General features: G+C 41.1%; 1 pseudogene; it reads right to left on the bottom strand.

Moving 5' to 3' along the window:
* Positions 1 to 704: 704 nt before the first annotated feature.
* On the bottom strand, positions 705 to 6,649 carry LOC129485386 (tripartite motif-containing protein 43-like; annotated as a pseudogene).
* Positions 6,650 to 26,272: the final 19,623 nt, after the last annotated feature.

Here is a 26,272-nt window from a genome sequence, read left to right as displayed (position 1 = left end):
CCCTGTTGATTTTGGTTACATTCAGTAGTCAAAATCAAAAGGAATACAGGGGTAAACTTGGTAGCCTTTTAAACAGTTGTATCATATGTTTTTATCAATTATTTTGTGCATTTATTCTTTTATTCAAACTGACAATTAATGAATGTTAGTTGTATTTTAAGCATTGTGTACTTTCTTGGAATATACCTGTGTGTAGTACAAACACAATCCTTTTCTTGTAACCTGAGAAGCAGAAAAGATGCCTACTATTACACTGTGAGTTTTACAAAGAAAAGTGTAAGGTTTTCTGAGTCTTTAAAACAAATAGCCTAATCTAGTCCAGGAGCTAAAGAAAGAATTCCCTGAAGAAATGTTGGAACTTACACTTGATGAAATGGGACTTGCAGATGTGGAACAGAGAAAAGAAAATTCCAGTTCAGGGGGAAGAAACCTGTGCTCTTGCATTAACCCATCAGTTTGGATAAACACACTCGGGTATTCATTTACCTGGGCTGGCTTGGAAATCAAGGGAAAGAAAAGATACAGCATAAAAGAAAAGACATGCGCAGTATTCTAAGAGAGAGTAGTTTAATGAAAATCAAAACAAATGTATACCTCCACACTTTTAAAAATGGTACAAAGTTTCATAGAAAAAGATAAAGAATGTCAAGTATTCAGTAGGTTAGCATTCTCAGAAGTTGGTGTTTCTGATACCTTTAGTCATGTTACTGACCTATCTCTGATTCTTTGAGTGCAAATCCAAGAAAGCAAAGCAAAGCAAAGCAAAGCACAGTTGTAAGAGGGTAAGGGAAAGAACCAGAGAGGCTACAGATGAGAAAACTCTTGGCCACATTAACAAAGCTTACTATGCCACATTCATCATCTAGAAACACCCCAATCTGGCCTAGATGTCTTTCTGGATACTGAAATAATAGTGGGGAAGAGGTCTTGAGATGACACCGGTAGCCTTCTTGACACAAAAAAGTAGAAAAATTTTCTTGAAGTTAACCAGCATGTCATTTCTCATTGGGCAAGAATCATTGCAAAATCCAACAGCCCAGTGCCAACACTGCCCAACATCCACCTCTCAGTAATATCTTCCAAGGGTGAATGGCAGGGCTCGCCATCAGGAAAACACTTAGATTTTGTTGGAGTTGGGGCAATGTTGAGATGATCAGAACCAAAGAGTAGCTGTCTCAGAAATTCAAACAACGGGAATGTACCAAGTGGTTATTTTATTATCCCAGGAAATATGCACTGCAGGAATAAGAAAACAGTCACATGAAAACATAGTGTTATAAACTTCTAATGGATGTGAGCTTTACATAGTGTCTACGTATGCCAGGTTATCCCTGGAAATATAGGTCAGGACAGCAGGCACATAAAAGAAGAAATACGTCCTTAGATTTAACCATTGTGCTATTCTTCCTTATCGAGGAGTCCTTACAGACTCTCAGAGCCTAGTCCCAAGAGTTGTCCACATCCAGCTCCCAGTAGTGTTTGCCAGAGGAGAATACCCAGGCTCCCCATGCAGCAAAATAGCCAGATCTGTCAGAATGCAAAGATTCAGGTCTAAACCTCAAACTTCTCACATCCTCAAACAGCCTGATATTGTAATTGGTTACTTCCCAAGTGAAGGAATTTTCCACGGTGGAAAAAAGAGAATGTTCCAGTGAAAAGCAGTTTATAAATTCTTATGTTCAGATAAGAAAGAGATTCTCACTAGAAAACACAGGTCAAGATTAGAAAGAAACTTCTGTCTGGAAAAATGTTGGAATCAAAGAGTGTTAGGATATCTGCACAAGTAAACGCCTAAACTTCAATGATCGCAATTTCTATAAACTCCAAAAGTATAAAGGGGAGGAAGGTCATGTCTATGTCTAGTTAGCGACCATTCATAACAACTGAAAAACTGGAAGCTCTTGCACTGAAGCCAAGTCCATAGCAATAAAATTAACATTCATTGTCTCTTCTCTGTCAGGGCAGAGCAGGAGGCTTGGGACAGGAGATGAGGTGGGAAGCCATCCTTAAACCCAAATAAGAAAGTTATCACTTTGCCGGAAATATTATAATCTGCCACTTAAACTAGTCAATTCATACTTAAAGAGAAAATCTGACTCTGCCTTCTGAAAAGTGCAGCTTCCTTGCAAGAATTATCTGACTTTCATTCCAGATTCAGGCACAGACATCTTTTACCTGCTGGGTTTATCATGATCTATCCTGGAGTTCTATCTAAGGCCTCATCAACCAACAAATCACGTTCCTATCGTTCACAGATTCTCAGTTTTTGCATTGTTATATAAGTTACCCGTGTATGCTTTAGTTGATTAAATTGCACACGATTAAAATTATAAATGCTATGAAACTTCACCTGAAATGTATTTAAAAAAACACTGTCACTCAAATCAGTCATTACCTGCACTGAATTTGAAATTGAAATGTCCTGAATTAATTCAGGTCTGTATACTTCCTGTAATAATTGTATACAGGAAATTGTATCACGGTTGAACCATACAAGAATGGTTCTACATCCTAAAGGGCCCTTCTGCATGTTTTACTTTCCTAAGAAATTTGTTATATGGCTGGTTCCACCATCTTTTATTTAGTTTTGTCTGTTTGATGACAATGAAACTATAAATATAAATACCTATTCACAGGCCATTTTCTTCTAGATGAAAGATCATTACACTGAGAAAGCTGCCCATAGAAAACCAGAATTGAAGGCATTGCATGTGGATCCCACCAAGAGGGTGACACTCACCTAGAAAGCGGTTGAACCTATCCGCCAGCCCAGTGATGGGCCCTGTAGTGAGCTCTGGATTCACAGGCTGCGGCATGTGCAGCAGCACGGACTCACTCCTGCAAGGAAGTAGGTTGAGTTGGTTAGGTTTCTGATGTCTGTGTTTAAGAAACAGATTCCAACAGAAAATGCTTCATTCAAACCCACTTCTGATATTGTAATGTACCTCCACAATCCTAGGATGGGTTTCTGGCTCTTAGGGTATCTTTCTAACTCTTCACTCCATATCTAACCTACTGCCACTGAAAGATAAATGCCTCTCTCCCTATCTGCCACCAAATAGCTGATCTCTAATTATGACTCTGAATCCTAAAAAGAGGCAATCGTATTCTAGCAACTTCTGCATTGAACTCTTCAAAACATAACCGCCTGAGTTACTTGGAAAAGTAAGAAAAGGTTAATGTCTGATAAAAGACATAGGTAACATTCAACACACAACACAAACACATGAGTACACACACACACCCACACAATCACAATGACACATTGTGGTGTTAGTAAATTATGTTTTCACTTTGTTGGAAACAGCTTGATGTTTTTCATACCATGCCTTGTGCTCCAGCTTGCACTGATGGCCAATAACATACCTTGCCACCATGTCTCCCAAATCCTGTAGAGAGAGACAGAAAAAAAAATGACTTCTTTAGAAAGTTGTTATTCCTGTTGGGTGAGGTGGCTCACACCTGTAATCCTAGCACTTTGGGAGGCCAAGGTGGATAGATCAGATGAAGTCAGGAGTTCCAGACTAGCTCGGACAACATGGCAAAAACAAATCTCTACTAAAAATACAAAAAAATTAGCTGTGTGCGGTGGTGCGTACCTTTATTCCCAGATACTAGGGAGGCTGAGGTAGGAGAATTGCTTGAACCAGGGAGGCAGAACTTGCAGTGAGCTGAGATTGGGCCACTGGACTTCAGCCTGGATGACAGAAGACTCTGTCTCAAACAAACAAACAAACCAACAAACAAACAAGTTGCTATTCTGAGGATCTGCTCTTTAGGTTTTGAAAACTTTAGAATTACCACATACTATCACTGCAACAGTTTTAAAATGTATTCTCATCTCTAACACTTATTATACCGGTAAGACCTATTGACATAATCTATTTCTGATAGATTCAGGAACCTAAATTAGAGTGAGAGAGAAAGGTGTGAGTAGTGACTGCGCATTGCTGCAGCTGTCTACAATGTGGTCTTTTTCAGGGCTAGTCCCCGAAGGGTAATGTGGCTCAAATCAAGAGCATTTCAAACCTACGACTTCCCAAAAGGAGGAAGAAGGAAATGTTAGCTTTTCCCTAATTTCTTTGTATTATCCTATGGAAACAAAAATAGAATTTTCACATGAATTTTTTTCTTCCAGAGTTTGAATGAAATGTGCTGGAGGAGGAAGCTTGTGGTAGAAAACGTTCTATGGAAATCTAGTTGCACAATTCCATAAAGCTTTCTTTCAGTCCTTACCTGGAGCAGTTCCACATCTGGTTTATGACACATTTCCATTAGTTCCTGATACATTTCTTTCAAGTGTTTACTCTTGATCCATGTTGATCCAGCTTCTCTGCAGTTGCTGAAAAATCTCTTGGTATTCCTCGTTCAGTCTCTCTAAATGTTGCTTTTCTCCTTTATGGAGAGCTGGATGCAGCTTCCTATACTTATTCCTGATCATCTGTGCCCAAAAAACCACATCGCTCTGTAGGGACATGGCTTTGTAGGCTAAATGCTTAGGTCTACTTCCACCTCACAGAACACACAAATTCATCCTCCTCATTCCTTCTTTTATTTTCCACCCTTTACAAACAGGATGATGAGTTAAGCAAGACCTTCCTTCAAAATTTATGTAATTCATTAATTCTCGAACACCTGCGAAAAAGCCCTTTAGATTTAAATGTTTAAATATATGTCCTCTTAAATCTGAAATACCATTAGAAAACAACTAAAATTTATGATTGATTGTTAAATTGTCATCAATAATATATATAATCTTTGTTATTCAATTAGTTTGTAGTCTCAAACATTTGTACTTCACAGTGCAAACAATCACTCTAAGTAGAGATGCTGTTAGTATATTATAATCAGGATCAGAAGCCATCACACGGAAAGGATCTTAGTAAAAAATTTAACCCCCACCTCTCAAACCGACTACTTATTTTCTGTCTCCCATCTTTCTTCCTTCAAAAGCCACAGGCTCTGAATTGCCCTGCCATTCTGAGAACATGAATCTCCATTCCATTGTGTTTCTCCTCTCAATATTGACATATTTATTCTCTCACTCCCCCGGTCATTTGTTGTCCCTTCTCCTCAGCTTTTCATCGTGTTACATTTTCTCCTACTTGAGCTGGCATCATCTGGGTCCTTTGATGTCAGATTTCACCAGCACAGGCACATTTCTTAAATTACTGATCCCACCTGCTTTTTTACCCCTGGACAACATCATATTCACCATTAAATGCCTTTATTCCTCAATTATATACTATTTAATCAATATTACATAATTCGTTTATACAGAAATCTCTGCCTGAAATACTTACAAATTTTAAGCATCTACTTGTCCTTCAGAATTTATATCTATTTTTATTTATCTGAAAAGCATTTACAGAAAACCTGCACAATTGTTATATTGAACAGTCTGGTTGTTTTCCAGCCTACGAATAAACACATGACAAAATCTGGTATATGAAAATTTCAACTCAAGTTGCTAATATAAATGCTCTCAGCATGCCTGTCTCAAGCTGGTCGTGAGGACTCCTGGTGTCATACTTACCCTCCAGAGGAAGGCTGTTCTTCTCTCCTCACTTAGATTTCTCTGATTTTCTTGAATCTTTTTCCATAAAATCCTCATTTGCTTTATGAACTTCTCCTGCAAAAGAATTACTAGGTTGAACAACAGAAAATGAAACACCATAAATTCCACACTCTGAGTGGTATACACAAGCAAGGGACATAATACATAAATACATTAGAAAGGGGAAAGAAAAACAAATTTTTCACTGCTCATCCTCAATGGATATTTTTCAGTTTGAGGTTTCGGAAGGCAGAACAGATTAGGGAACTGAAAAGTGAAGATTTCCTGTAACTTGGCATTAGCATCCTGCTTCAGAACCCACTATGCTAGCCCCCAGATTTTGTAGTGTGCTAGTCCCATACTCGTTTGTCCAATAATATTGAATATATTTCCAAAATACGTTTCTTTGCGCTAGTAGTTTTGGTGGCTTTTCAATGCCTTTAGCATTGAACTGTAGAATCAATAATAATGACATTTACTTGTTCACGCTCTGTTTGGGTCCAAGCTTCATGAAGGAAGGTAGAGTTGCACATTTTATTCAAAATTTCATCATTGGTACCTAGAACAGCACCTGGCACTCAGTAAAGAATGGAGTAATCACCATGATGATTCTCATCGTCCTTCTAATCTCTTTAACTCTGCCACCTTCCAGCTTTCAGGTGATCGCAGAACTATCTCTTACCTGGTGTTCCTCAGCTGCCTCTTCAGTGGGATAGTGTTTGTGAGCCCCGTGCTCCTGAGAGGTGGCGCACAGCAAGCAGAGCAGACTCTTGTCCATGTCAGAGAACATCTTCTTTGTTTCCGTGTGGTCCCACGTGTTTGTTTCTCCGAGCTCAGGAATTGCCAGAGACTGGCTTTTCTCGCAGTGGTCACTAAGTTCTTCAGAAGAATTTTGGTTTTGAAGTCCTTGTTCAGTGATGGTTCCCTGCACGCAGGGCAGTTGGCAGGACTTCAGGCTTCTTCCCAGGAAAGGCAGAGACAGGGCCTACAGAAGCTGTGCCCACAGCAGACAGTGGCAGGGTCTACCAGGTAGTTCAGGCAGATGACGCAGGTGAGTTCCTTCTGGAAGGCATGTGAGAAGTCTGAGTCCATTTTCCTAAGGAAAGAAAACCACAAGAATTTAATCTTCTACCCTGGAGAGACAAAGGTCCAAGCAAAGTTTGAATCAGGTTGCAATTGAATAATATCCTTTCTTTCTAGAGAAGAATAGGCTTTGATTTGCAACAACAGAGATAGGAAAAATAGAAAACCAAGGCACTAAGAGATATCGACCTCTGTAAGAAAACGTGACTGTTCTCCAATCAACACAGGGCCAGCTTTCCAAACTCTATTTTCTTGCATAGAAGAATGTCGTATTTTTTGAGGGGTTAGTGTCCACAAAATTGCTTGGGCTTCAAAGGTTTCATCAACCTGTAAACTCAAGGGTTGAGTCTCGAATTGTCTGAGAATCAGTAACACTCTTAATTGCCAGTGATTGGTTTAGAGAAGGCAAGCGAACTAAGCTCTTCTACTGTCACTTTTTCATTTAACTGTAACAACCATCCATCGTGACTTTTCCAGAAGGACCTTGCTTGAAAATGTTAGAGCAGAACTCATACTTAGAGTCAAATCAGAAAAAGCTAGCCTTTACTCTCCAAGATAAAACAGACAAATCGAGGTAAAGGCACTTCTCCAAGGCAAAACAAACAATCATTGCTTTTCTAGGCTGCTCTGTTAATTCAATCAACAGAAACTTTCTGGCGTGTTTACTGTTCCTTTACTGTCTGTTAATTTGGGGATGTACTGGTTAATATTATGACATTTTTAAAAGACAGGTAATTAAAATTACAAAAAGATTGATAAACTGTAGGAGAGTACACAAAGGATAGAAATATTTTCTAAGCTCTTTGGAAGCATTATCATTACTCTTTCACGCAGTCAGAAAACGAGTAAGTATTACGCAATAATAATAGGCACTAGACAGTAAGTCAGAATTTTAAATGTATGTTATGAAAAAAAAAAAAAGAGGAAAAATAAACGTAGGCCAGGCAAGGTGGCTCAAGCCTGTAAATCACAGTATTTTGGGAGGCCAAGTCAGGCAGGGTGTTTTGAGCTCAGGAGTTCTAGACTGGCGACATGGCAAAATGTCTAGGTCGGCCTATCTCTATAAATATATATGTGTGTATAACAGCCGAACATGACGGCCCATACCTGTAGTCCCAGCTACTTTGGGAGATGAGGCTGAAGGATTGCTTGAAGTGAGAAGTAGAGGCAATAGTGAGTCTTATTTCCACCACTGCACTGCAGCCTGGGTGGCCCTGTCTAAAGCAAACAAAGAAACAAAGAAATGAACAACCTAAATCCTGGTTTCTACACTGTATAAATATATGATCCCTCTATTTCTGACATTTCTGCATGATTGCCAGTGAGACTTTTCTGCAGAAATACTCATTTCTTGCTTTCTTTGACAGACTGAAGTTTGTGAAGAGACTTTTACCATTTTTTAGAAAAAAAATGTTTGCCCGAATCATCCAATACACTCTCTACCTATATATAGCCATACATTGTAACACAGGCACATTACCACTAGTACGGTAGAATGTAACACATTTATACACATAAATTACAACACCCATAAGCCATTTATAGAACCCACAGAGATTAAAAAACTACTAGATATTTGGAAACTGTTGCAAAACGCTTACAATCTATACAAATAACTTAGAAATACATTAAGTAAAAAATTAATCATAACCTTAATTTGAGGAACATGTAGCAAGACAGATGACGAAAATGTTAATTTGTAAATAGGTTAAGTAAATGGAGCTTGTAAACCTACAGATTATGTTGAGAATAATTTTAAAATAGAAATGGAGCCGTTCTTAAAACTCTGAAAATGAGATCATTTCATCTAAAAAAATCTAATTTTGCAGATAAATTAAAGTCCCCAAATTTTGTTTGTTTTGGTTTGTAACCTAATAGTAGCTCCTACTCTGGAAATCGTGTGCTTACCTCAGAAAAATATCTATGTTCTCACCAAAGCCTGCTGTCAAATAAGATGAATTCAGTTCAGGGATCAGAGCCTCACCATGCAGTGCTGGTAGCTTTTGGAAGTCTCCAAGGCCAGTTGCAAAGACACTCTGTGGGTTCTGGAGAAGAATGAGCTTGACTCTTGAAGTGTCCTTATATAAATCTCTGAAGACCAACCCCTTTCTTTCAACTGACTGCATTTCAGGGGGCATAGGGGGGTGTTAAGATAGATGATGATTAAGTCTTTTCAAAACAGAAGTTTTTTTGTTTTTTTTTTTTTGGATGGAGTCTTGCTCTATTGCCTTGCCTAGGCTGGAGTGCAGTGAAGTGATCTCGGCTCACTGCAAACTCTGCCTCCCAGGTTCAAGCAATTCTCCTGCCTCAGCCTCCCAAGTAGCTGGGATTACAGGTGCCCACTGCCATGGCTGGCTAATTTTTTTTTTTTTTTGGCATTTTAATAGAGTGGTTAGTAAAGTGCTGGGATTACAGTCATGAGCCACCGTGCCCAGGCGATTCACTTTTATTGTAATGTAAGAATTTAATCTAAGAACACTGTCGGCCTCCACTCCAGAAGGGACATTTCTCCTGCTCCTCATGCTCCAGATGAAGGCTTTCAAAGGCCTCTCAGCAACCACAGGATGTAAGATTCCCTCCTATAATGCCTGCCATTGCTCATCCCAGCTCAATGGGTAAAGGAGGGAAAGTCTACAAAGCTCCATCTCAGGGATCTCCCTGGGCCACGGTAGTGTAGGGCATGTTGCTCTGAGATATATTGAAATGCATTTCTACTTGACAAAGTAATGATGGCAGGGCTTCATCTGAATGCATTTATTCTACCGCTCATGGAGAGGAGTGACATGCCATTTCAGACACATGAGAACACTCTCTGCCTAGTTACCGGTGGCTCCAGATCTTCATGCAGTTATGGAAACCCGTGCTGCAGATTCTGGAGAAGCAGCTCAGACCTCGTGCAGACAAGAGTTCTTCAAGAACCACCTTGGCTATGCAAAGACTATCAGGCTCAGCAACAGTCTGAGCTGGATGAGAGATAGAGCAAAGCTCCCAGGAGCAGCAGAAGCTGTAAGGGAGGGAAAAGGGAAGGAAGAAACTCTAGATTTCAGGATATCCCCTTTATCTCTATGAGAATCTCAGCACCCACAAGGCCACCGTTCCTTTTTCTGACTCCTCTTGGATCCAGGAATTTTCCTGGGTTAAGCCATCCAGGGATAGGACAGGAGATGCCATTTGGCTCTAGGAGCAGAGGAGAGAAACTCAGCAGGAAGAGTACCTCTATGGGAGGAAAATTCAGTTGAGCATGTTTGTAGGGTCACAGGGCTGGATATGGGTAGAGTCTAGTGTACATGTTCAGAAGCCACAGTTCCCCCAGATCTTCTGATTCTAACAAGTACACAGAGCCAATCAAATGAAGGAGGGGCGGGTCAAGGGAATTCAGGGACAAGGGGAATGAAGGATATTAGTTGCAGGAGGAGGCTGTTGAGGTCAGTAGGCAGACATTCTCCTTCTCCTCTTATATTGAGAAACAAGTAATGAAGCTTTAAGATGTTGCTTGTGCTCTGGGCCAAAGGCAGCAGAGCACTTGTCTCTGGTCTCCATATACACTTGACCTATTTACTTTCAGTATTCCCAGTAAGATTTTGATTCATTTCCCACGGAATAACACTCACCTACCATGCTTAAATTGCTATATATATTATGAGACTCTACTGATCGTAAGTAAGTTACTCTCAACCTTGAGATCTGGCTTCAGTTTTCTCTATTCTCATTCCTTCTCCTCTATATCAGAAGTTTCATAATAGAGAGTGGGGGCAAATATGGTGTGGAGAAATAATCAGTTTACATTTAGATATTTTTAATGTAGTTGTCACTTCCTAAAAAGCTAGGTAAAAGCTGAAATACATGAAATAGACACGCGCCTTCATTTCTAGCCTCCTTTAGGTGTCTGCCAAAATATATTCTATACTAGGTCTTTTCTGATCATAATATTATAAATTCAATTTTGGGCGGGGTGCAGTGGCTCATGCCTGTAATCTCAGCACTTTGGGAGGCCGAGGTGGGCGGATCACGAGGTCAGGAGATCGAGACCATCCTGGCTAACACGGTGAAGCCCCGTCTCTACTAATAATAATAAAAAAAATAGCCTGGCGTGGTGGCGGGCGCCTGTAGTCCCAGCAACTCCAGAGGCTGAGGCAGGAGAATGGCGTGAACCCGGGAGGCCGAGCTTGCAGTGAGCTGAGATCGCGACACTGCACTCCAGCCTGTGTGACAGAGCGAGACTCTGTCTCAAAAACAAAAACAAAACAAAACAAAAATCAATTTTGTCTATGATACTTTATTTATTTTCCTTTCCTGCTGTGTTTTTCTCTAAAGCACTTATCACAATGCGTTTCTCTATCAATTTTTTTTTTTTTTCAAAACCGGGTCTTGCTCTGTCATCCAGGCTTAAGCATGGTGCCATATCAGCTCACTGCAGCCTTGACTTCCCAATTTCAAGCAATCCTCTCATCTAAGCCGGTGTCTGAGAATACAGGAACATGCCACAACCCCAGCTAATTTTGTTTCTCTTTTCTTAGAGATGGGCTCTCTGTTGCTGAGGCTGGTCTTGAACTGCTAAGCACAAGTGATCCTCCTGCTTCAGAATCCTGAAGTGCTGATATTACAGGCCAGAGCCACTGTGCCAGCTTCACTTTTTCAATGTTGTATTTTGACTTGCTGACTTGTGTTTCTCACCCTGCGACCTCATTAGCTCTTTAGGTGCAAGAAAATCTGTCTCATTTGTTCATTTCTGCATTGGCTTAGAATGCTTATTAAGACACAGTAGGCACTTGATATTTTGAAGAAAAAAGTATCGTAAGTTACATCCTTTAGGATATCACTTTTAAAGCATCAAGATGACTTATAAATAATTTAGCTGATGATATCTCTCTCTTTCACACAGAGCCAATTTCTTTCTTAGTACTTGGGAGTGTCTTTAATATTATTTGTTTTTATTTTCCATCAGGAAATCTTTACTTCTTTCAGAATGTATATGTAATTTCCTTTAATCTCTTCTCTTCATAGTATTCATTTTATGTTTGAATTAGTAAATGATCCATACAGATTCTTCAGCCATGCATCTAGGCCCCATCTTGAACTACCCTATGCTACCTTTTCTGCTACATCTCTAAGCACTGCCTCTCTCATCATATGTGTGTTAATCACATATGTGAACTAAGTGGAAATCCAATAGTACAATGGTTTATCTAGTATATAGTTTCCAGCACCCCCCGCCCCAATTTACCTGCCTGAAATTCCAAGAAATTTTCTATTAATTTTTTTTATGTAATGTAGTTTAATTTTATTTAGAAAATTAGAGAATATAGTTTTAAAACTTTTGACCTATATATACTGTTGACCCTTGAATAACACTGGTTGGAGCTATGTGAGTCACGTATAATTGGAGTTTCTTCCGCTTCTGCTACCCCTGAGACAGCAAGACCAACCCCTCCTCTTTCTCCTCCTTCTCTGATTACTCAACATGAAGATGATCAGGATGAAAACTCTTATAATGATCCACTTCCACTAATTAGATTTAGTATTCCATTAATGAATATTAAATATATTTTTCTTTTGATTTTCTTAATAACATTTTCTTTCCTTTAGATAACTTTACTGTAAAAATAGAGTATACATATAACATAGAAAATATGCATTAATCAACTGTGAATATTATCATTAAGGCTTCTAGTCGACAGTAGGCTATTGACAGCTAAGTTTTGAGGAAGTCAAACGTTACACACTGATTTCTGACTACATGGGATCTCGGCACCCCAACCACCATGGTGTTCAAGGGTCAACTCTAAGTTTATTAAATATCATTCAAATAATCTGAGAATCTCTTTGTGAACAAAGACTTTATCTTTCTGTGAAACCCTGTTTATCTCACGCAGTAATTATTGCATTTCATAGTGATAGTGTATTTTATCATGCTTACTGATATTTTATATCATTTCCCAGGAAACAAAATTGTTTTAGCTGAATATTTTGATATTAGCAAGAAATCCTAATAAAAAGTTTGCTGCCATGTTGAAATGATTAGATAGAACCCTTTTGCTATTGTTCTGCTGCTCACAGTAGCATAACAATTGACACCTTCGTTGTGCCCATTGCTCTGTCTGGTACACTGAAGCATATGCTCTCCATGGATTTCTGATAATATCGTGCATTATATTAATATTTTTGAAAGTAATAGCTATATATTTCTAAAGTGTCCAAGAACTGTCACAAAGTTCCATATTTTGTCACAGTATTTTCATTTCTTGAATTATTTCTTAAGAAAAAGTATCAAATTTGGAAAAGAAAGACTGCTTTGAAAAAGACTTGAGTTCTAAAATGATAATAGCAAGTATTTCAAAGTAACCTCCTGCCTAAGAGAAGAGAAATTACTAAAGAAGTCGATATTCCCCAATGAGAACATTTTATAATCATTAGAATCAGTGATTAGAGTCAGGTGTGGTGACTCACACCTGTAATTCCAGCTATTTGGGTGGGTGAGACAAAAATCCTGAGGTCAGGAGTTCGAAACCAGTCTGGCTAACATGGTGAAATCCCATCTCTACTAAAAAACAAACAAAAAAACAGACAAACAAACAAACAAACAAACAAAAAACTAGCCAGGTGTTGTGGCAGGCACCTGTAATCCCAGCTACTCAGGAGACTGAGGCAGGAGAACCGCTTGAGCCCAGGAGGTGGCCAGCCTGGACGACAGAGCAAGATTCCGTCCCATAAAAAAGAAAAAAAATTATTAGAGATATAATATAAGAAGACATTTACAACAAAACATGAAGTAAGCAGAAAGAATTTAAAGTTGATTAATTTTATTCAACAAATATAGGAAAAACTTAAAGGGAGTTAATCAGTTAGTATAAGCACTGCATTATCTTCAGAGGAATATTGGGAGAATTATTTCCTTATTGTTCACAATTCTTTCCAATTTTTTTTATGTGGGTAAAAGGTCAACAATGAAAATGAAAATGTAAGCAGATTCCATGAAGCTGATTTTCTATCTTTAAAAGAAAAATGATGTTTTCTCTCCCTGACAAAATGCCTCATCATTTGAATTATGGTTTGTTAAGGACACACAGCTTTTTCTTCCTTGAGTATTTCTATATTTGTTTCATTTTCTCCAAATGATAGTAAAGATCCAGTCTGTGTCTCTATAAGATGTTTACAATTCCTGAAACACCTGAGCAGTGCATTGCACGTAATAATAGTAATTTCTCACTAAGTAAATTAAGTTGAATGTTGAATTTCTCAACAAAAACTTTGAAATCTAAGGAAGAGACATGTCTTCATCCTGCTTTTCTTGTATGACTTCTTTCCTCTGTATCAAAGGATACAGGGTGTTAACATAGGATACAGAGAAAGAGAAGTGTGTGTGTGTGTGTGTGTGTGTGTGTGTCTTTGTGCATTTACATGTGTGTAGCCACATCAATTTTTGTATTTGTAGCAATGGATTGTGAATTTGATTCAGAAACCCATAGCATTGTATTGAAATTATGTTTTATTTGATCGTCTCATCTGTTTATGAGAGCTGCTAACAGATAGTCTGTGTTTCATTTACTATATACTATTTCAAAATCTGAGTTCGTGATGCTAAATTCATAAATGTTGATTAGAGCTGATATCCAAATTATGGGGGTTGTAGTTATTCCTATTTTTCCTTTGTCAATAGGGTGCAGTTGAAAGAACAATATAGACCTCCCATTTCATTCTAAAACTATCTAGTGTGAGTTTAGGTAAGTTATTTAACTCCTGATCCTTTAGTATCTCATCTATGAAATGGGGCTACTAGCCTGCCCAACTTGCAGAATTGCTCTGAAGATTAAAAATCCTGTATTGTATAAACATTCAAAACAGTAATTGGCTCACAGGAGGTGATCAGCCAGTTCTAAATGCCAACTGTTAGTAAAACTACATTACAAAAAGTAAGAGATAAATGAATGAATATAATAATTAATGCTTTCATAATGTAATGATGGTTTCTCATTAGTTAATTACATTGTGACAGAATGGTATATTGAATTCAGTGACTCATTGTTCATCTACTCAGAGCTTGTTGATACACTTTCAATTAGATCGAATCATTCTTATTGCAATAGCAACCCCATCACTCCTTTTGGACTGTAAGTTCTGTGAAAGCAGGGAGTGTTTGATTCATAGCAGGCATCCAGATACTGTAGAAAGACTGAAATAAGCACCATGTTTTGTGTTCCTACTAGGTTTAGCTTTAAAAATTAGAATATTGATAGTTATCACTTGGTAAATATTTATAATTTGTCAGGCATCTTACTAAACATTACTAGATTATTTTAATTTAATATTAATATTATTTCTGTGAGCAGATTACTAGGAGACCTAAGGTGAAGAAAGTCTTGCCTATATTTGTATACCTGGGTTTATCAGTTAGTTATTATCGATGTAAATAAAAATCACTATCTTTTATCCCATTGGCACATGCAGCTGTTTATGTGCTTTCATAAGCTTTAGCAGAATAGTATTTTATAAGATTTAAAAAAAGTGGTAGCTATGTATTTTATTGTTCTTCATTTGCATATTATAGGAATTTAAAATACACATTTCATACTTGAAGAACACTGATTTGAATTGCACAGGTCTACTAAAGCACAGTGTTTTTAAAAAAATACGGTCAGCCCTTTCGATCTGTAGATTTCACATCAGCAAGCAAAGATAGGTAGAAAATCCAGTGTTATTCACTGTAATCCCAAGTACTTAGGAAGCTGAGAAAGGAGAATTGCTTACGCCCAGGAGTTTGAGGCTGTGGTGAGGTATGATCAAGCCACTGCACTCCACCCTGGCAAAAGAGCAAAATTCCATGTCTTAAGAAAACATAATAAAATACAGTATTGAAGGAAAGAACCCCACGTATGTAGAGGGCCAACTTTTTATTTTTAAAGATGGTAAACTTTATTTTTCCAAATTATTTTTTTCAAACTTATCTTTTTAAATATTAGTATTGCATACAGAAAATGATTTTGTTAAAAATATCACAAAGTGCCTGCCTTCCTTCCTTCCTTCCTTCCTCCCTCCCTCCCTCCCTCCCTCCCTTCCTTTTCTTTCTTTCTTTCCCTGGCTCGCTGCAGACTTCCTGCGTCCGGCTCCCGTGGTTCTCCTGCCCTGGCCTGCGGACTGCCTGGGATTGCCGGCGCGCGCCACCACCCCTCCCTCGTTTTTCTCCTTTGGCTGGAGGCGCGGTTTCGCCATGTAGGCCAGGCTGGTCTCCAGCTCCTGACCTCCAGTTGTCTGCCCGCCTCGGCCTCCCGAGGTGCTGGAACTGCAGACGGAGTCTCGCTCACTCGGTGTTGCCCGGGCTGGAGTGCGGTGGCGTGGTCTTGGCTTGCTGCAGCCTCCGCCTCCCAGCCGCATGCCTTGGCCTCCCAGGGTGCTGGGATTGCAGCCTCTGCCCGGCCGCCGCCCCGTCTGGGAGGTGGGGAGAGTCTCTGCCTGGCCGCCCATCATCTGGGTTATGAGGAGCTCCTCTGCCCAGCCGCTACCCCATCTAGGAAGTGAGGAATGTCTCTGCCCGGCTGCCCATCGTCTGGGATGTGAGGAGCTCCTCTGCCAAGCCGCCACCCCATCTGGGAAGTGAGGAGCGCCTCTGCCCAGCCGCCCCGCCTGGGATGTGAGAAGCCCCTCTGCCTGGCCGCCCCACCTGGGATGTGAGGAGTGCCTCTGCCCAGCCACCATCGTCTGGGAAGTGAGGAGCACCTCTGCCCGGCCGCCCCGTCTGCGAAGTGAGGAGCGCCTCTGTGCGGCTGCCCCGTCTGGGAAGAAGTGAGGAGGGTCTCTGCTCAGCCACCCCGTCTGGGAAGAAGTGAGGAGCGCCTCTGCCCGGCTGCTCCATCTGGGAAGTGAGGAGCGCCTTTGCCCAGCCGCCCATCGTCTGGGAAGTGAGGAGCGCCTCTGCCTGGCTACCCTGTCCGGGAAGTGAGGAGCCCCTCTGCCCGGCCGCCACCCCGTCTGGGAAGAAGTAGGAGCGCCTCTGCCCGGCCGCCCCGTCTGGGAAGTGAGGAGCGCCTCTGCTCGGCTGTCCCGTCTGGGAAGTGAGGAGCACCTCTGCCCGGCTGACTATCGTCTGGGATGTGAGGATCGCCTCTGCCCGGCCACCCACCATCTGGGATGTGAGGAGCGCCTCTGCCCGGCCACCCCGTCTGGGAAGAAGTGAGGAGTGCCTCTGCCCAGCCGCCCCATCTGGGAAGTGAGGAGCGCCTCTGCCCAGCCGCCCCGTCTGAGAAGAAGTGAGGAGGGTCTCTGCTCAGCCACCCCGTCTGGGAAGAAGTGAGGAGCGCCTCTGCCTGGCTGCTCCATCTGGGACGTGAGGAGCGCCTTTGCCCAGCCGCCCATCATCTGGGAAGTGAGGAGCGCCTCTGCCCGGCTGCCCTGTCTGGGAAATGAGGAGCGCCTCTGCCCGGCCACCCATCGTCCGGGATGTGAGGAGTGCCTCTGCCTGGCCACCCTGTCCGGGAAGTGAGGAGCCCCTCTGCCTGGCCGCCACCCTGTCTGGGAAGTGAGGAGCGCCTCTGCCCGGCCGCCCCGTCTGGGAAGAAGTGAGGAGCGTCTCTGCCCAGCCGCCCCGTCTGGGAAGAAGTGAGGAGCGCCTCTGCCCGGCCACCCATAGTCTGGGAAGTGAGGAGCGCCTCTGCCCAGCCGCCCATCCTCTGGGAAGTGAGGAGCGCCTCTGCCCGGCCGCCCCATCTGGGAAGTGAGGAGCGCCTCTGCCCGGCCGCCCCGTCTGAGAAGAAGTGAGGAGTGTCTCCGCTCAGCCGCCCCGTCTGGGAAGAAGTGAGGAGCGCCTCTGCCTGGCCGCCCCATCTGGGAAGAAGTGAGGAGCGCCTCTGCCTGGCCACCCCGCCTTGGAAGTGAGGAGCGCCTCTGCCCGGCTGCCCCGTCTGGGAAGTGAGGAGCACCTCTGCCCGGCCACCCATAGTCTGGGAAGTGAGGAGCGCCTCTGCCCGGCCACCCCATCTGGGAAGTGAGGAGCGCCTCTGCCCGGCCACCCCGTCTGGGAAGTGAGGAGTGCCTCTGCCCAGCCGCCCCATCTGGGAAGTGAGGAGCACCTCTGCCCGGCCGCCCCGTCTGGGAAGTGAGGAGGGCCTATGCCTGGCCGCCCTGTCTGGGAAGTGAGGAGTGCCTCTGCCTGGCCGCCCCACCTCGGAAGTGAGAAGCGCCTCTGCCCCACCGCCCATCGTCTGCGATGTGAGGAGCGCCTCGGTCTGGCCGCCCCTTCTGGGATGTGAGGAGTGCCTCTGCCCGGCTGCCCCGTCTGGGAAGTGAGGAGCACCTCTGCCCGGCCACCCATAGTCTGGGAAGTGAGGAGCGCCTCTGCCCGACCGCCCCATCTGGGAAGTGAGGAGCACCTCTGCCCAGCCGCCCAGTCTGAGAAGAAGTGAGGAGCGTCTCTGCCCAGCCGCCCCTTCTGGGAAGAAGTGAGGAGCGCCTCTGCCCGGCCGCCCTGTCTGGGAAGTGAGGAGCGCTTCTGCACGGCCGCCCCTTCTGGGAAGTGAGGAGTGCCTCTGCCTGGCTGCCCCGTCTGGGAAGTGAGGAGCGCCTCTGCCCGGCTGCCCTGTCTGGGAAATGAGGAGCGCCTTTGCCCGGCCACCCATCGTCTGGGATGTGAGGAGCGCCTCTGCCTCTCCGCCCCATCCGGGAAGTGAGGAGCCCCTCTGCCCGGCCGCCACCCCGTCTAGGAAGTGAGGAGGGTCTCTGCCCAGCCGCCTCGTCTGGGAAGTGAGGAGCACCTCTGCCTGGCCGCCCCTTCTGGGATGTGGGGAGGGCCTCTGCCCGGCCACCCGTCTGGGAGGTCTACCACAGAGGCCAGAAGCAATGTGGGGGCTGCATATGGTGGCTTACGCCTGTAGTCCCGGTACTCTGGGAGGCTGAGGCAGGTTGATCACTTGAGGCTAGGAGTTGGAGATCAGCCTGGCCAACATGGTGAAACATATGAAAAATACAACAGACAAAGCAACCAACCAACCAAGCGACAACAAAACAGGTCTAACCTGGAGTCATACTCTAATTTTTTATATTTTCCTCCCTTTCTGATCCTTTATCACACTTTCTTTCTCTTCCGCTTCCTTCTCCTTCTTCTTTGTCAAATAGAAGATTGAGTTGTTATCATTGATCCATACAAAGTCCCTCTCTCATTTATTTTCTTTAATTCCCACCCCCTATTTCTATTCTCCGTCTTCCCATGTGCAACCATCCTAATATGTTTGATATACATCATTTTGTTTGTACTTTTAAAAAAATTTTAAAAAAAAAGATTCATAAGAACAAGGATTGGCCAACCATGGTGCCTTATGCCTGTAATCCCAGCACTTTGGGAGGCCGAGGTGGGTGGATCACCTGAGGTCAGGAGTTTGAGACCAGCCTGGCCAACATGGAGAAACCCTGTCTCTACTAAAAATATAAAATTAGCCGGGCATGGTGGCACATGCCTGTAATCCCAGCTATTCGGGAGGCTGAGGCAGGAGAATTGCTTGAACCTGGAAGGTGTAGGTTGTGGTGAGCCAAGATCACTCCATTGCACTCCAGCCTGGGCAACAAGAGCGAAACTGTCTCAAAAAAAAAAAAAAAAACAAACAAAAAAAAAACAAGTATTATTTACTCAATTTTTGGTGAATCAGGAAGGTTGTGGTCGTGGGTTAAATGAAGAAATAAATGTTTGCAAAACAAAAATTGTAAGGAGCACCTCCTACTACTTCACCTGCCTGAGTTCAAAAACAATCACGAATATGGAAGGCTTGCTGAGCACTTTCGTATGGCATTGTTTATCATTGTGCATCATATGATTATTGGATATTTACAGATTTTTATTTGACAATTAAAAAAAATATCACAAAGTAGGAAGGACATAAATCCAGAAGAAAAAGCTTTTAAGTGAGTCAATTTATTTCTATGGAACAAACCTCAACAATTATTTTTCCTTTAGCTTTGACATGTTAGAACTTTTTTCACAGAATGATACTCATTACATGAGCTTGAATCTGAGAACCTCAGATGTGGCCAATAAAGAACTAATGAAAAATGTGTAAAGTAAGAAAATTATGAATGTTTTTCTAAAAAACAAAACAAAATAAAGCAAAACTGTTACGTTCCATTGGGACTCTTAGCCATGTTTTTCAGAAATATTTTGTTTTATATTATTGCCTACTTCATTGTCTTAACAATATGAAGACCAGGCTGTCAAAGGGCATTAGGCATGTGGTGAGAGTTATATTATGGCCAGTTAACACAAGGGAGGTCAGATGTGGCTCCACATTCCACATCCGCAGCTACCTTTCCTCACTGAGGCAGAGCAAGGTAATCCAGAAAGTCTTTTCAGACTCTGAGAATGCTGGACTTACATTATTCGGAAAATCACTTGAAAAGATGAAATATTAAATAATTTACACTAAAATTTGGATTATTATTCTGATAGATCAATTTGATTTGTTTAGTGTTTTTTTCACATTCAGCTTGTTAATTCCACAGAAGGGGGGGGCCTACTTTTCATGTATACATGTCTTTTCTGCAGGACTTGAGTATGCACAAATTTTGATCTCTGTCAGTGTCCTGGAACCAATCCCCAGAGCTGACTAAGTTCAGTTTTGTTCTGAAATTTTTATTTTGTCTATAGAAATGCATTTTCATGAAGTTATAACTATATTCATTTTATTTCTCATTCCAATATTATTGAGAATTATGAATAATCAACCAATGTTTCTGTAATGAGCATTTATTGATCCTTAGCGTTACCAGATAGACGTTTTTATAGGTAGAAAAAGAAAAAATGATTCCCTGTTATAGTATCACTTTTTCTTTTTTTTTTGTACTGTGGAAAAATATCATAGATGATTTCTTGCAAGCCAATAGAAAATTTCAATATATATGTAGTAATGATAAATATAATATTCTCTCATACAATGTAATATAATTTTTGCATATCTTTATTTTCAGTATCTTTTTGTTTCTTATTTTAAAATAATGTTTATTTTAGAAACTGTAAAGATCAAGAAAGCCACAGCAGAAAGTAAATAGCTGCCTAATTCCATCAGAAAAATATGAAATCATGGTTATATTCTTGTGTGTATAATTCTAGCCCTTTTCCTATTTTAAATATATTTTGTGTATGTATACACAAAACCCAGTAAATCTCTCTATATGTAAGGTATATAATCAACACATCTTTATTTGTTCTTTTTCATATTTTTGACATTTAGAGGTGTCTTTCTTCCTAAATCTTGACTATTGTAATTTTTTTCAGCCAAACATTGACTATCCCCAGGTTGACCTTATATGTATTGATAGGGGTTAGGTCATTGGACAGCCAGAAATGGCTCCATCTTTCTCTCCAGGGATTATCAAAGTGTCTGGCTTGGGAGTAAGAGCATGTTTTCAACAGTTCGATTGGTTGGCCAATGGCAGCATATTTTAAACTTACCCATCGCCCCAGCTTATTTTGTTGTTGTTCTTAAGAGACAGGTTCTCACACTGTCTCCCAAGCTGGAGTTCAGTGTGCAATCTTAGCTCAGTGCAGCCTCCAACTCCTGGGCTTGATCAATCTTTCCACCGCAGCCTCCAAAATCGCTAGGACTACACTCACGTGCCGCAGTGCCCAGCTAATATTTGTACTTTCATTTGTCAAGACAGGGTGTCCCTATGTTGCCCAGGATGGTCTCAAACTCCTGGCTTCAAGCAATTCTCCCACTTAAGCCTTCCAAATTTATGGAATTACAGTAATGAGCCACCGCTCCTGGCCTTATTTTTCTCTTCAGAGTTTGTCCTTCCTTTCTAGGTCTATGATATGAAAATGTCTTTGCCTGTTCCATAAAACATTCATCTGTCGTGGTCATATGAAACATTACAAAATTATTTTTGATGTTTCTTCATGTTTTATGTTAAGTATGCTAACATGGTAGTGTGGCTTTTTTAAAAAGGACAAAAAAAACACAATAGATGGTTGACTAATCACAAGCAGGACTTTAAGGATCACAGTTGTGCTATCATTTATTATGATATATTAAAAAACCAGCACTTACTTGTAATGTGCCTTGAGACAAACTATTTAGCAACTCGATTTCTCAGACCTCAGTTTCCTCCTCTGGGAAATACTAATATCAACTGTGTGTAGTTTATCTTGAAGAATTAGAAAAATTGTAAGTAAATACTTTATTACCCAGCACGATTGCTGTGGTTATTTTATCGTTGTTACTGTTGTAGCATTGAACCACTTACCACTTTAGGTTATTTGTTCGAAGTCAAATATTATTAATTAACACATATTTCATAAACTAGTCTTTTCCATTTTATTTATTTATTTATTTTTTAAAGGATGGAACCTTGCTTTGTAGCCCAGCCTGGATTGCAGTGGCATGGGATGATCTCAGCTCACTGTGACCTCTGCCTGCCAGGTTCAAGCAATTCTCCTGCCTCAGACTCCTGGGTACCTAGGACAACAGACACGTGCCACCATGCCTGGCTAATTTTTTGTATTTTTAGTGGAGACGGGGTTTCACCATGCTTTCCAGGCTAGTCTCGAACTCCTAACCTCGTGATCCGACAACCTTGGCCTCCCAAAATGCTGGGGGTACAGGCTTGAGACACCGCGCCTGACCATAATAGTCTTTAGAGTTGATTTAATGTGGAAGTTTAGTTGACAAGTGGCTGGTTCAAATTGTTAAATTAGAAATATTCAATGTTAGAATTGTAGAGTGCCCTTGTGTTCCTCTTCCGTATCATTTGGGCAACTAGTAAACAGTATACTGTTTTATCAACAGGTATGTCATCTATGCTCCAGGCAGCCACAGCAAGTATTCAGGGGAGTCATTTCCAGGAATTTCTAATGCTCTGTTTGATATTGAAAGGAAAGTGGACCCATGCAAGGCTAAAGGAGAAGTGAAGAGAAAGCTTCGTTGCAGCCTTCACTGGGCAGGCAGCTTCAGAGGCTTTGAAACAAGTAGCCTAAGAGGATTCCTTAGAGAACCCATATTGAATTTGTGTGGTATGTCACTCAGAAAGAATCATGATGGGTATATTGATGTATTTTAAAATTAGTATTTTAGAAATAAAGATGGATAGTATATATAGTTATGTGAGTGTTCATGTATTTGTCTTAGTGTGTATTTTTTCTTTTATTTTCTCGTGGATTAAAAATAAAAAATCAAAATTTATAATTATACAAGATTATTCTGAAGTAGAAGAATCAAAGTCAGTATTAAATCCAAGGGGAATGGAGAAATATCATAAAACTCTCATCTGGCATTTTCGAGGAATCAAGTCTAATGTGTCCATGTCGCTTCACACATGGGAAAACAGTTTGTCACAGAGCACACTGCGGAATATGCGCAACTGCTCCAAGCCAGAGGCCTCACGCCCTGCCTGGCCTCCCAAGGCTGAGAGGATCACTATCTCAGCGCACTAGTTGGGACACTGATTAAATTACACTTTTAGTATATGTAATCACTCTATAGCATAAGAAATCACTATTTTTTATTAAAATATTTTATTTATGTAAAAGACTATAATATAACACACAAGTATAGAGAAAAATAGTAATGAACATTTGTGAACCTACTAGCCATATTAAGAAAATAACATTTCCAATATCTTTGGGTTCCCCGTGCACTAATAACAGTTGTGCTTTTTCACTGTCTTGAATTTTGTGTTTATCTTTATTTCCTCTCTTATTCTTTATAATTTTATCACACATGGCTACATTATTTACATGTTGTATGGTTTGGCTTTAGGTAGTTTTGAACTTTTTAAAATAAAATCATACCATGTATAGTTTTGTGGTACTTGATTTTTTTCCACTGGTCTTTAAGTGTTCAGATAGATAGATAAGTAAGTAGATGATAGATAGATAGATAGATGATAGATAGATAGATAGATAGATAGATGATAGATAGATAGATGGATAGCATTTATTCAAATGAAAGGAACATTCAGGGTCTGTCAAGACAGAGAAAACATATAATAATGTGAATAGGGAAAGTTAATATAAAGAATGATTAATTATAACAGCATTTGAGCAAGGAAATATTGTCCAGTAGAATGTAAGGAGAAGTCTAAATAATACGTGATGAGCACATATAAGGAATTGCCATTGTTTCCAGGGTGAAGTTGGAGTAGCCAATGAAGAGTCCCCTCACCCCTTGGCCTCACTGAATGTTAAGAAGTCGCTGTGCTGTTGCGCTTGAACAACTTGCTTTAAATCCACACTTCAGAGCTCCTCAGAAACTTGCCTTCTGGGCCACTTGTAAAGCTGTTTACAAAGAAATGTCATGCCAGACAGGCTCCACTTCAGATTTGGCAAAGCGCAGTATCAGGAGAAGCTCGTGGCTGCTCAGTTCTCCTGGCCACCATGAACTTCCGGAAGTGGATGCTATAGCAACTGCCTGAACTACACAATCTGGGCATTGGTGTATCCCTGTATGCCCTCTGGGCCAGACACTGGAGGTGTCATTTCCAAAGCAGATTGGAAGCGCTTTTTTGGAATTTCTCTCCAATGCTTTCTACTCACACAGACTGACATCTTAACACGTGGCAAAGAAAAAAATATTTAAAGAGTCCAGATCTATTTATGTAAACAATCAAGAGTGAGTTTGTAGTGGAAAACCCAAAGTTGGATACATGGTGCATAATGATATATATTTGTTCATTTTCTGCTGTTGTACACTTGGAATGATTTTTGTGTTTTGATTTTGTGAACATGTCTCCTAATGTAAATAGCCAATAGATTCTCTTTCCAGACAGTATCTTCCGATAACTGGAATGTCTGCGTTATAAAATTTGTGGATGTTAATTCTATTGGGCAATGCCACAGCGCTTCAAAGTAATTTTATTTGTTTATATTTCCACTGACAATCATGTTATACAAAATAATAGAAGTATAGATGATTGTGGCAAGTTAAAGAAATACAAGGCACTCACCCTTACTAGAATCCAAGGCATTTGTGGGAAGAACAATTCATACACTTAGCACCAAATACATCAAGTACGTTTTGGAAGACATCGAGAGGAGTGTAACTACTTTCCTGTAGTTTATCAAAATCCCATAATAAGGTTAAGCAGGTAGGAATATAGGCACATTTCCATTTCAGAAAGCATTCTGGCCTAGATAGAATAGAAGGATATCAACCCAGGAAGAGAACAGAACTAATATTTTGTGTGTGTGTGTGTGTGTGAGACAGGGTCTCACTCTGTCACCCAGGCTAGAGTCGGTGGCACAATCCCTGCTCAATGCAACCTCAGCCTCCTGGGCTCAGGCAAGCGTCCAGCCTAAGACTTAGCTGAGGTTACAGGCATGCACCCTCATGCCCGTCTAAATTTTGTATTTTTTCTGGAGATGGAGTTTCACCATGTTGCCTAGCCTGGTCTCGAACTTCTCAGCTTGACCGGTCAAGCCACCTCGGCCTCCCAAATTGCTGAGATTACAGGCATGAGCCACCATGCCAGGCCCCACCATCTTTTCTCATGACAACTGCTGTCACTTAGACTTTACTATCAGAAAATATAAGACTACTCTCATCCTTTGGGTTTCAGCTTAGGTGTCATTTCTTTTAGGAAGACTTTTAGGATGACTGTCCCTTCCTTTGTATCAACTACTAGACCATGAGCTCCTTAAGGACTTAATCTTGGGTTTTTTTTACCCTTTTTTTTACAAATTTTAATTTAATTTTTGGGATACATGTGCAGAACGTGCAGGTTTGTTACAATTTTGGCTCCAATCTCTACCAGTAAGGAGAGTCCATAGCAGACACTTATTTTGTGAGTAGTCAGAGTAGTGCACATAAGAGACCTCCTGAGACATTCTGTGCTTTGAAAAGCAGAGCTGCACTGCACACTAGGATTTCCACAATGCCTTTGTTATGGGGTTTGGCCGAGCATGCCCACAGGCCTTTTGTGATGTCATTGATAGAGGGTTGGACAGTATGGTAGATGTAGGACAGTGTGCATATTATTATTCAAAAAAGTGGACCAAAGCCTGCACAATACTTGAAGGCTTTGTCAACTTTCAATCAATTCTGCCAGCATGCAAGAAGCGTCCCCTCAAAATATTGTATGTAACACGGTGGCTTAGGAAGATACTTTGGCAACATATTTAATGTCACTGAAAGGAAAACAGTTTTCGGAGACAGACTGCCTGGTTTCAAACCCTAGTTCTCCTACTTAATTTGAGTATGCCTATGGACAAATTATTAAACTTTCCTGTTCTCACGTTTCTTAATCTTTAAATGAGTATAAAATATTATTTATCTTATGGGGTTGCTGCAACAATTAAGCAAGTTAGAACATGTGAAGCACATAGAACAGTTTTCAGCACAGAATTGGTGATCAATAAATGTCTGATATTTTCACTTGAATGACAGAGTATTTTTTGGTTAGGTAAGGAAATACTGCCTTTTCTCTCTTACCTACCCTGCATGATAACACACTTGTAGTAAAATAGATAACTTTTTCAGCTTCTAGCACTAAAATTTGCAACTATATTTTATTCTTTCATATGCATCTCATAAGTTGCTTATTGTTTATTTCTGTCTAATACAGGGCAGTCTACAAAATGTAGAATCAAATTTTTATTGAGAAGTGAGAATACCAGAAAGTCTTTCTTCTTTACACTTAGGTAGATAACATGCAACATCTTAA

The sequence above is a fragment of the Symphalangus syndactylus genome, chromosome 6, assembly GCF_028878055.3.
Source record: "Symphalangus syndactylus isolate Jambi chromosome 6, NHGRI_mSymSyn1-v2.1_pri, whole genome shotgun sequence".
Classification (NCBI taxonomy): domain Eukaryota; kingdom Metazoa; phylum Chordata; class Mammalia; order Primates; family Hylobatidae; genus Symphalangus; species Symphalangus syndactylus.
This window is presented reverse-complemented; position numbering and strand designations above follow the sequence as displayed.